This window comes from Ochlerotatus camptorhynchus, unplaced genomic scaffold (genome assembly GCF_037179485.1).
Source record: "Ochlerotatus camptorhynchus isolate MF236.1 unplaced genomic scaffold, CSIRO-AGI_Acam_v1.1 ptg000238l, whole genome shotgun sequence".
Taxonomy (NCBI): Eukaryota; Metazoa; Arthropoda; class Insecta; order Diptera; family Culicidae; genus Ochlerotatus; species Ochlerotatus camptorhynchus.
Genome location: NW_027040728.1, coordinates 144,976 through 155,828, shown reverse-complemented (window position 1 = coordinate 155,828; position 10,853 = coordinate 144,976). Strand labels below are relative to the sequence as shown.

Sequence of the window (10,853 nt, the reverse complement as noted above, 5' to 3'; positions counted from 1 at the left end):
TTATGGCTTAATGTTCATAGGTATAGGAGATTTGGTTGAAATTTTCATATACAAATGCTCATTACATTCAAAAGCGAATATCTCGATGAAACTAACTGGATTCATGATGCAAACTTCAGCACGGTTGTTGCTCATTGATTGAACTACAAGTTTTAAAAATCTGAATCAAATTGAGAAGAAGCAAACTTTTTTTATGATCGATAGAGTGTACACCGTTCGAATAATTTATGTAAATTTCTGCGAGATATAGCGTACATAAAATTAACGCTGGATTTGGCGAAAATTTACGCGATGTTTCGTGTAAATTTAAGCATAATATCGCATAAATTACCAATATTGTATGCAAGCTTATAAACGATTTCGCTGTTTATGCCAAGTATACACAGCAAAAAAATAATTTTGATATCACGTCAAAGTGGATGCACTACAATCATGTCGAAAATATGGTGTAATATTACTTGCTAAAAAGGACAAAATTATCATTAATACAATGCATGAACTGACATTACGCTGCTTTTACTGCATTTGTTTATTTATTTGGTCATAAAAATTACATTACAAAAATTTTCGACATGATTGTAGTGCATCCACTTTGATGTGATATCAAAATTATTTTTTTGCTGTGTAGCTAAAAATCAAACGCAGGGAGATATTACGCGATTTAGTTAAAAGTCAGAATTTTTTCTGTGTATTTTTTTTTTTTCATTTTTCTCATTTCTTTATTAAAAAATCAAACTAAAAGCGCCAGCTCATCGTAGAACCAAAAGTGCTGAAACTTTCAGATTATGTTTTTCTCACCCAAAGGCACAAATCTAGAGGTTGGCCCGTGGAAAATAGGAACTTTTATTTTTGTGGGCCAGTCTACTAATAAGCGTTCATTTACCTATATACAATTGATCTGCCTGATTTTTTTTTATGTTTTTTTTCCATCAATTTTCGGAACGATCAAAATAGAATCGTTCTTTTGCAAGCGGGGTAATATGGACCACCAACGGGGTAAGGCGGATCATAACGGGTTTTTAGGCAATAACTGCACCAAATTTGACGCCACATGAAAGGTACTATGGTCATATTGTTTCTAAATGAATATATTTGGAATCGGTCAATTGGTTCCGGAGATATGGACGGAGCAGTTCCGGAGACCAGAGGTTCAGTGAGACAGGTCTTGAAATGATCAAAAACGGTACAAACCCATAATATGGCACCTAAAATCGCACGAGTTTCGAAAATATTTTCAATTGGATTCATATTGTGTGCCCTGGCCCACATTGGCTACATCTTGAAATGTTCCAGCTATCCCCAGGGAAATGATCATAACCATATTGACTCAAAAATCATCATGCGACACGTCAAATCACATGACAAGTCAAAAATATTGTGTTTGATTGTTATTACATTGAGTAAAGTGAACCACATTAGCCACATACGTATATGCTCCGGAAGATTTTAAGCACTCTGTATTGTATATTTGCAAGATTCTCAAAAATTTCATATTGAACCGGCTGTGGTCGAACAAAATAAAGTCGTCTTTTTTAGAAAGAATTCGCCGAACACATCATGGTTTCATAGTTATGGCTTTAAATTCTCGTGTAATTTGATGTGTCGCATCTGGATATTGATTTAAAAAGGATTTACCACACGGGAAAAAAAGAGTTCCCATATTCGTGAACCACAGCCGTGAACCATAGTTCACGGTGTATATTTGAGACAATTTTGTTCTGGATAGCTGGCCGTGATTTTTAGTTCACGGTCCGTTCCCGTTTTCGGGAACGGATTTTTTTCCGAGCACTGCCCCGGTATCCGGAACTTGTCCGGGTGTGGAGCAGATTACTCATCATGACTCCTATTGATCTTATTTTTGAATGTGTGAATTAATGTGAATTGATTTGTCGCATGATGGGTTGGGCACGTTTTTGAAAATTTCTGGTCTTAAACACGTACTTGCCGGAATATGTCCCAGCCATAGCTCCGGAACCAGCGGGAACGTTTCCAAAAACATTCAATGGCGTTCTATCGGAAATATTCCAAAGATACCATTCTAATGTGCCATACTACGCTAAACTAATATAACATCATATAGACTGACTTGCGGTTATTTTTATCTTTGAAGTGAATTGTAATCGCAAGTCAACTCTTTCAGATTTTGTTCATAAAATAAAATGTCAAAATATTTTATCCAATACTTCTTACTGAAAATCAATTCATTCTATCACATTGCACGTTTGTTTTCAAAATTATCCCTCCAAAATAAGGTGGTATGGGAAAACTTGCATAATCTTTGAACTCAGTTTTGTCATTCCCTGTGTTTTACATATGGGGCTGACTTGCGGTTGTGCTCATGGTTCGATTTAAAAAAAAAAGCAATTGATCTACGTTGCAATAACTCACAAGATTAATGTGATCATAAAAATTACATGAGATTTTCGACATTTTTTCACTGGGATGTAATATTAAATTTTATTTTTTGCTACTCTATTTTCATAGAAGGAATTCCAAACAGCAGCGTAACACTATAAAGTAGAGCATATTAGAAGCTATTATTTAGCAGCTAATACGACATGACAGCATTAAGTTTTGATTCGTAAAGTGGTCATTTATGTGGATCTTTCGAATGAGCAGCTGATCACATCAACAACCCAGATTCATGTCACAATCCTAAATTCACACATTTATCTCGACTCCTGTTATTTAACATCAAATCACAATGTATAATGATTTGATTCTTGAAGTGCTAATTGAAGCTGAGACCCGCAACTTTTTGGTCGAGGATCTTAAAAATTCATTTCATTCGTACTTATTCGATAGCTGCCATTATGAACTCTCGTTAACTAGACACACAAAAAAAAACCGTTCCAATATTCGTTAACAAGAAATCACGAAAACTGAGTTCAAAAATGAGTTCTTACGAGTTCGAATTATTTCCCATGAATGTGATCGAGTAAATCGAATTTTCATTAATTGAATCTCAAATCCGTGGTGTGTTCAGTGCTCATGAACATGGATATCATCAAAAACTGCAGCTGTCATTTACAGGTTCCCGAGCAGGAGAAAATAACGAATGAATACCTAATTCTGATCTGATACCATAATTTGGTATTGGCCAGCATGACATAAGAGGTAAAATACCAAAGAATAATACCGAAAAATTGCATGAAAAATACTTTGTAAATAACAAAAATTGATATTTGGATACCAAAAAAGTAAAGTCGGTGTACACTGAGTTACGCCAAGAGAAAAACAGTTTAGCTCGCATCACGGTTTTCGAAAGATTCTCTTTCTTTTCACTTGGCAACAGAGGACTTCTACATCAACTTCAAATGACTTATAGCCATAAATAAAAATAGCGGCTGTAGTAAATCATTATATCAGTGATTTTGTCAAATTATCTAAAAAAAAAAGAGTAGAAATTCTGATTACTGGTCATTACTAAACGTATCCCATGACAAGTTAATGCTCACTGCGTATTTATGATCATTTCTTCATTTATATTTTATATTTTATTGCAATACCTTTCGTGGACCTTTCATAGCATCGTAATATTTGTTTACTTTGCTCGATAGGTAGCCGGTTTGACAGTTCAATAGGTAGACTTGGCTTCACTCTTGGCGTGACTCATTATACACCCACTCTACAAAAAAGTACCTGTGTGGTATTGCATTATCATGATTTGGTATTGGAATGGTATTGAGTAAACATTGTTTTGGTATTATTTTTTGGTATTTTACCTCATATGTCAGGCTCATCCATACCAATATTGAGATATTCGATCCTGCTCGAGTTGTTGTGAAGTTCATCATGCTGGTCGAAATCCTCGAAGGAAAGGGTGAAAACCAGTGATCATCCTGTTCCTAAGCGAGAAAGCGGTACCAATTGTGGAGAAAACTTTGAAGATTGTCCTAAAGGCGGTGGGTATGTTTTCCGCTAGTTTGGACCCTAGAAAAGGCATGGGAGGGAAGGTGAGCAAGCACCGATTCGGCTAGCATCGGTGAAGATAAGATCAGTGTTTGTTGCTTGTTTTGATGATGAAGAAGGTGGTGGTAGCTGCGTTCATGGTGTCCGAAGATCCGTTGAATTGATTAGCTTAAAGTGTGTCAACTACATCCGTTGGACAGCTGCTTGCTGCCAATTTGGGGTATGGGTGAAACCTGTATTGTTCGGTAGTTCCCGCCAAGCCTTCCGTGGTTTTCTGTTCCATCCACTTTCATGCTGTACAATCCAATCAAAACATTGAAATTATTTTAATGTTGACGTTTTCGAGAACAGGTTCACGATATTAAGCAAAACTCATGAATTTTAATCACGTTTACCAGAACAAGATCATGATTGTCAGAACAGAGCTCACGTTTCTATGACTTTTGTAGCCTTTGCTGGTGCCCGGTGCAACGTAACGCAGACGTTATGTTTATTTTCATGATTTTTATTTATGGAGTACTTTCGTAAATGAAAAATTAACTTGAATCCGAAAATCGTGACTGGAGGTTGACGAATTATGGAACGGATTTTTTCCCGTGTAAGCAAACATTAGGTTTTTAGAGATTTATTAAATTCAATCATCCAATATTAAAACCTCGAAAAACTAGTGGGCGAGATTTGCTCAGCTCCAACTTCAGTTAACAATGTGTAATTCACAAATTTACCACGAGTAGTAGGGTAAACGTGCCAGTTTTGGCGCTAGTGCTCCAGTGTGTGGCCATAGGGCTTAAACAAAATTTGAAATAAAAAAATATATTTATATGTACATACAGTGATGACCCCATTTTGTCAGCCCTCTTTTTGAAAATCTTTTCTAATGTTCTACGAAACGCATGCACTTTTTCAGTGGTCTTATTGCACTAAAATATACCTTAAACATCCATGATGCATGAGAAAGATTTAATATTAGGAAATTATTGGAAAATAAAAACCTGACAAAATGGGATCATTACTATATACTACTTTGTGTGGAAATAAATTTAGAAGAATGAAAACATATGAAAATTAAGATAGGGCCAACTAAACGACACTAGTGCCAAAAACTGACACACTTATCCTATTGATTTAAAAAATGAGCGTTATGTGCTCTGCTTCGTGAAGTGGCGGATGTTCCAGATCTTTGAAAACAGCTCTTGACCATCCTAGATCTAGATCCATTTTACAGTTCTAGTATGTACCACGAGTGCTATTGTTTTGACCAAATCAGGACAAAAAGCGTCGGATTTTTGAAGTAGTCATTTCCACAAATGGTCCGGATCGTCTGGAAGGCCAGTTAGTGTCCATTCAAGGTCTTTATTCAGTTTGCAATGTTAAGTTCTCACATTTACCACGATCCCTATTGGTTTAATAAAATGTGTTAATTGTCGTATTAGAAGCTAGATAATAATTTCATTCATCGAATTATGTGTTGAAAATAGTAGGATACTTTTGTTTATGGCCGTAGGTATGCAAAGAGATAATCGACGAAGAGAATCTATCAATGTATCTTAGGACTGATCGATTTTTCAATTGTTTGACCTGTGTGAACATATTACTGTGCAATTACTTGTCACACATGCATGTACAATAAAAAAAATGAATTGTTCCGTGCTTCAGAACTGCACGTAACATCGAATTATATCTGTATTTTAGTTGTTTTCCTAGAATAGATATTGCGGAAAATTATCAACGAACCAAAACGTTTAAATCATTGCGGCCTATTCAAAACTAGATAGACGATCATAAAACGGACCAAATAGTTATGAATACCCTGTGCTACCAAAGGAAAGAAAGAGTTAACAGGCATACTCTAATAGTAAAAGTATCTATACTATACACTATAAGGCAGCAGAAAGCATTTTCATCTCAATACAAAATCGCCTTACCGTACTCTAGAATGATTGCATATTAAAGAGACGGTGTACTAAAGCTTTAAGTGCTGCTTTGAGCATAACTTTGGGCACATCAGTCTAATCTTAAAGCAACTGGTCGAAACGACAACCAAACTTAAAGCAGCATCCTTCGCGTTGTAAACATAGAAACGAAGCTTCGGGTTCGGTGCCCGAAGATGTCTCGTTTTGCCGGTTTTCCATGGAAACCGTCGGAAGCAGCATGCAATGTGTTTATTCGCTCCCACTAAGGAGCATTTTGACAACAACCATCTCGCTGCACTGTTCTATTTACAAAAATAAACCCGCATCCTGGCATTATCCTCCAGTTTCCGTAACACTCGGCAGCCATAGACCGGTGAAAAACAAACCGAAGCCATCATGTGCTCGTTCGGCTTTGTGAATGAACGCACGTGGTTTTGTTTACTAACATATAACCCGATTTCAGTGCGCATACTCGGCTTTGTTGCAACTTTCATGAGCAAATTCCGAAATCTGAAAGATAAACGACGCCAGTTTGCATCAGCTTTTTCCATAGACTTTTCTCATTTCTGCTCTGCCAAGGAATCAGTAACCATCTCCGGGAGCTTGGAACAAAATGTCGCTGCACATTCTGAGTCGTTTTAGTGCAAATTAATTCTTTTCAAATGTGAATATTTCCAGGTAATTTTTGAGTTAACTGTTGAAAAACGTAATTTGCAATCGTTTGTTATCATTTTCGGGCGGTTTAGTGCGGTTTATGCGTGTGAAAATTGCGATTGAAAATTCGGGTGGAGTACTGATCATGGATGACAAAGTGGCGTGAAGATTTAATGAAAATTAAGATAAAACTCAAGAAAACGGGAGCACATTATGTAATAATGTAACAAATCTCAGTCTAAAGTGCTCCGAAGATCATTTCCTACCAATTGTGCAAGCTTTTAGTGGATTTTTATGCTGAAATATGGTGGAAAATTGCAATTTACTGCGATGTAAGAAAAAAGCATGATGGCGACATATTGGAATTTTCTTCCGTTTGCTTTCCGCTGTGTAACACAGCTTTCAGTGGGTGGAACGTGTAATAATGGATACGAAAAATCTTTTCCTGCTGTGGTGCTATCTGTCGTGCTTTGTGGGTCGATATGCGATGGTCTATGTGGATATTATCCTTTATAGATGAGTTGGGTAATGATTGGTGTGACGAGGAATGAAGTGTCCATATAGAAAATAGGTGGTGAAACGTGATCAGTGCTGAATGGATAAGATAAATTCGCATTGTAATCAAGTGATGATAAACAAACTAGTGAAAAATGTACATCGTGAAGCGGATCAGACAGATTACTGAAACAAATTGATATATATGTTACATCACGTTTGGGATTAAAATGATAACATTATTGTTATCAAAAGAAATAGCAACTGTAGCATAGGCTCACTCTTAATCGTTAACAAGTATTGTTACGGGATGAGGTTTTCATACTGTTACAGCATTTAGCGATTGGGTCAATATTATCTCTGTATATATGAACAACTTGCAGTCAATTCTGCTGTGTTTGGATGTTACCTAGAGATATGCAATTGTAATTTTGATCTGCTGAGAAAATTAGGAATATTCTCAACAATTAATTAGGAAGAATAAGAATTTTATGAAAAGCTAACTCATAACAACTGAATGATTCAAAAATAAATGTTCCCAAAATGTTCACACCTACGACGAATTCTTCGCACCTTTTATTGTGGTGTGAATTTATTGTTCAGCTTATTAAGCAGGAATAAACGTTGAAGCAAAATGAGCATGGGATAACTATCATACTTTATACTTGATGGGCTACAATCCATTGTTGTCAACCCAGCGTTGAAATTAAAATTATCCTTTTGTGGTCTTGATTATCAGTCAATCTTTTCCAGTAGCCATGAATATAAATATCCTGTAAAAAAAGGCGTGACCGGCGTCTTCGTTGGAGTCTGATCGAGGATTGATTCTCTTGCCTATTTTGCGGCATCCGTGCTGTACAGCAAAAAGTAAAATACATCAGCACAATATAATGTTGCAAACCAGCAACAAACAGAATGAATTTTTTCACTGATTTATTGAAAAATAAGTCCTTCAAAAAATGAACTTCAAATAGGCATTCCTCGTGTGAAATTTAAGTATTAGTTTAAGTGATTTCAAATGAGCGCCATGGGTTGAACAGCTGAAGAAAAACTACTGTTGTGTGTGTGAACAGTAGAACTTTTCGGCGCTGGGAGCTGAAAAGTAGTACTTTTCGACACTGGGTATTTTTTGAAAAGTTACACTTTTCTGCACTGAGTGCCAAAATAGTTATGTATGCAACAAGTTACAAAATAAAGATGAATTTGGCAACGAGTTGCATACATTTTTAAAAAAATTCGCATCATTATACCTGCTGCATAAGTAGCATGTAATTTTCTTGGATTGTTGATACTTTTTCCAATATTTTAAGAAAAATCTACAAGTGCCAGAATAAAAAACCTGATTTTTTTTCCAAATAATTCAGTTTTGAAAAATACTAGATTCTTGATTTGAAATGAGAAAATGAGAAATTTTATAATTTCAGATTTTTTACGGAATTCCACGATCCAGGACTCTCTTTATGTCAAGTTCAAGGCAGTAGAAATTAGAATATAATAGAATTGTACCATCTTTTAATCTCATATAATTGCAAACTTTTTATTATTTTACTCATGAGAAGTTCTATCAAAATTAATCCCTAAATTAATTAAGGGGTTACGCCTACCTGCAATGTGTCGTGTGTTCGATTTGCGCTCTATCGTTACGTCCGTGTTTGGGATTTTTCGTTACATGTCTGAATTTTGATTTGACTGAATTGACCCTCAATATAGAAATTAAAGACGTAGTCCTACGTCAAAATGGATTCATATAAGCATCCAAAAGAGAAAAAAAAATCATGGGAACTGCCCGGTCATGCGAAAGTTTGGATTTTTTTTTTTCTCGAAAACGACGCAACATATTGAAAATCGGTTTTCTGCCGTTTATTGAACACACATCAAATGGTACATTTATCAGTCGATGCTGTAAAAACGAAGTCCTGGTGCCCCGCACGGCTGCTCCCCGTGGACGATGTTCTAAAAACTGTTTTTGCGGTGCCAACTGCGGTTTGTGATGTAATCATCTGAAATAAAAAAAAAAAACCATGCCAAATCGTTAAGCATGTGTTAAACTAGTCCTTGATCGTTTGGTTTTTTTTAAATTTTTTTGACAAAATGGCGGCCTTGCTAAGCTGAAGTGCCGATTTTTGATCCTTTAAATTTGTCTTTGATCGGCTGTAAAAAATCGAAATTAAATGATAGACGAAATCCGAACGATCGTGGACTGCACAAAATAGTACTGAACAGAAATCAAAGCGAATCGGACGAATCGAATGTATACATATCGAGAAATTTTTGACACCGGTTTTGAAAATACGATTCCGAGATAATCGCGTTTAAAGTTTCAAGTTGGGTTTAGTCCACTATAAGTGAATATTTTTGTACGTCGCATAACTTTCACAATTTTCATCGGATCAACTTGATCTTTTGAGGAAATATTCTTGACTTTATATACTTTCGATTAGGACAATAAAAAAAATCGATTTTTGAAAGTTTGCAGGTAGGCGCAACCCCTTAAAGATCATGGTGGTCACCTATTACCAGCTAAACATACTCATTCACAAATAATTGTAAACATAACAGGAGATTATGTGTGTCCACTCTCCCCTACATATCATCAGAAGGAGATGAGGGTGGATATCGCTTGCGAATTGAATATGGTTCGCAATGGCAATTTGATGCCTAAACGTCATTAGCCAAGTATTGTGTAACCAATATCCCATGGACGCATAACTGTCCCATATACGTATGAAACTCTATAGCTCATGGGACAACTATGCGCCCACCACTAGTAAAGGTACCCGTAATACGTAGGTAATGCGCTCGTGTACAGAATGGGATTTGTGGGTTCATTTTTTCACGATATTTCCTTACACACATACAGTGCTGTTAATTTTCATATCATTCGATTGAAGATGAACCAATACAACCATTCAATCAATTCTGCAAAAAAGAATTTTCTCATACCCATCATTTGAAGGGCTAGCTGTGGTGTAGTGATTTCCTGTCACCCCAGCAGGCCTGGATTCAATCCCAGTCGGCACCGTCAGGATGTTCTGAGGCATAACATCTCTAGGGGAGGTAAGTAAAACCGTTGGTCCCTGGTTCATGAGTTGATAGGTCTATAGGTAGGGTCCAGGTGTAGGAGCTGCCTCCCTAGCGTCGGTATCATTGGTGCTCAGCACGGAAAACAAATCAAGAGAAATTTAAAAAAAATCATTTGAAGAGCCAATTTATCAAACGAACCTCATTGCCACTGTCAATTGAGTCACTAGGCACGAGTCATTGTGTATGGAAGAAGTCCAGAAACCCGATGTCAGATCAATGTAAGACCCAATGTCTGGTCGATGTCGAATAAATTTCGGATTATGTCGGGTAAATTTGGTGTCGAATTGGCATGGCTTTTTCGCCGAAATGTCGACCAGAGCTCTGTTTGTATGTAGGTTACATTCAATGGAATGATATCAAGCATTTATCAAATTACCATTTTGAGGAAGTGATAAAATATTGTGGAAGTGACAAAATATCCAATTGTTAACTGTTTCTTAGCATCCTATTAGAATCAGCATTTAATCCGTTCCTATGATCGATGAAATAACATATTTTTCTAAATTTTGGGTCGCTGAAATCAGATTTTGCTAAAACGCACGATTTCGACTACATACATACCCGGAGAACTTTGAGATTTGGGCGTAAATGCTTTTGTAAACAAACATGTCAATCGCTGATTTCTCAAGAATAAAAGAACAATCTCGTGAAAAAACCAAATGATAGAGCAACCATTCATCTACCTGTTTGTGTTGTTAGTTTTTGAGATTGAACTTTAATTCGCGAGAAATCGTCAAATGAAGTGTTTGTTTGCATAATCTCGAAGTTCTCCGGATATTTCATGTGAAAAACTGA

At 36.3% G+C, this 10,853-nt stretch overlaps 1 protein-coding gene across 3 annotated transcripts in view; it reads left to right on the top strand.

Moving 5' to 3' along the window:
• The first annotated feature begins 6,390 nt into the window (after positions 1 to 6,390).
• Positions 6,391 to 10,853, top strand: part of unc80 (unc80, NALCN channel complex subunit) — a 57,269-nt gene continuing 52,806 nt past the window's right edge. For all 3 annotated transcript variants that reach the window (XM_065225825.1, XM_065225824.1, XM_065225823.1), the window contains exon 1: positions 6,391 to 6,503. The gene's annotated coding sequence lies outside the window, so the exon portion shown is untranslated. The remainder of the gene's footprint in view (positions 6,504 to 10,853) is intronic.